Below are 1,932 nucleotides of genomic sequence, written 5' to 3'. Positions count from 1 at the left end.
GTATATGTATGATATAAACGCAGTATATGTATGCATATGTACACACACACACACATGGTTGTGTGTTTGTCTGATGTTTCCGTTCACCATGGTCGACTAGTTACGCATCATATGATTTCTTTTCTTTCTTTCTTTTTTTTTTTTTGACAAAAGTAACTTATCAGATATTCAATTATAAATATGGTTCTGCTGTTTGTTGCCGTTGTATAAAATATTTGCTTTAAAGGAACTGGAAAAAAACTCTAAGCTATTACAAGATAATCTTAGCATTATAGCAACAACGTTGTTGGATGAATTTGGTCAATCCTGATTCACTAGAATTGTTATTTTACCAATTGTCCTTGTTTGCTGAATTGCTTTGTGATATTGCCAATAACTTCGACGAAAATAGAATATTGGAAAACCATCTAGATGATTGATGGTTTTATGTTATTAAATTGATGCCGTTCCCCTGGAGACAGCCGGAACAAACCAGTCATTGCAGTAAAAGACAAACAAAAATTAAAACAATCAAAAATATTATTGAATCCGATTTCAATAATATATAAATGGAACTGGAATAAGAGATAGTTTGGTCTATAACATAGATAATCATCTGCAAAATATTTATCGGAATAGATTAAAAAAAAACTGTGCGGTCTTTAAAAGAAATACACAACTAAAATGACATATAATAACTCCAAGTTAAACGAAACGATTCCATAGTTGACGTTAAAAGCCGTGACAGCTTCTAAAGAGAAACAAATATGGCGATTAACGACAGGAAAAATAACCTATCTTCCAACCGTGTATTAACAATATCCCATCTAAATAGTATTCCATTCCCTGCCCTCATCATAAATAAAGACTGTTTTAAGACGGGAGGAGAGTTTTGCAAGTAAAAATTAACAAATGGTTTCTTTGAACATACTTTAAAGTCTTTGTGATTAAAAATGTTTTAATATCCGCCAGTACTAGATTTTTCTGTAAAACAACAGCAATAACAATAACAACAACCAACGAACAAACATACAAACAAATATTATCAAAACACAACAAGGGAAGCTAAAATATAATCATTATAAAGTAAAGATAATAAAACTTTTATTTACGACAATCATTGGTTAAGCAGAGAATAATTTCAACTTTGACTGACATTTCGTTTATTTATGTATTTTTTCCTTGTGTATTATCATCCGTCACCGTAATATCAGTCGACGGAACAAGCCATTCAGACTAAGCATCTAGTGAGTGAGTTGCCTTTGATCTGAACTCGACCTCAAAACTGAATTACTCACTAAACAAATAAAACATCCGATTTGCACAGACATCAAAGGCAATTGCACTGTTTAGAAAGCGACTTGATAATACGTTTCTTCTCGAAGCTGCTGCTCCAAGTCAGATTACATGACTGGAATCATTGTCACTTTGTCTCTGCAGGCATTACAATGACAAACTCTCCCACTGACATAAAACTGTTTCTTAACCATTTAAAAGGGAAAAATACACAACTGACACTCATTTCGAAGGTCACCTCACACACAAAAAGAAAACAAGAAAAAAACAAAACAAAACAAAAAAACAGAAACAAAATGCCAAAAACAAAACAATCCTAACTCCCCTCTCCCCTTTTCTCTCCCATATTGTTTGATTATTTCTCTTCGCTTTCCCTTCTCTTCTGTTTCTTTCTCTCTCTCTCCCTCTCCCCTCCTCTCTTTATATCTGACACTCTATCACTTTCTCTATAGTTTATACTTTACTCAATTCTACCTACCTATCACTTGTACCTTTTCTCTTTCTATCTTCCTTTCTTTCTGAGTCTTACCCCCTCAAACACTGCCTTATGTATGTATGTATGTATGTATGTGCGCGCGCGAGTGTGTGTTTGTGTGTTTGTGTGTGTGTGTGTGTGTGTGTGTGTGTGTGTGTGTGTGTGTGTGTGTGTGTGTGTGT

Source organism: Octopus bimaculoides, chromosome 11, assembly GCF_001194135.2.
Source record: "Octopus bimaculoides isolate UCB-OBI-ISO-001 chromosome 11, ASM119413v2, whole genome shotgun sequence".
Classification (NCBI taxonomy): domain Eukaryota; kingdom Metazoa; phylum Mollusca; class Cephalopoda; order Octopoda; family Octopodidae; genus Octopus; species Octopus bimaculoides.
The sequence above is the reverse complement of the archived record's forward strand: the minus strand, read 5'-3'. Positions refer to the sequence as shown.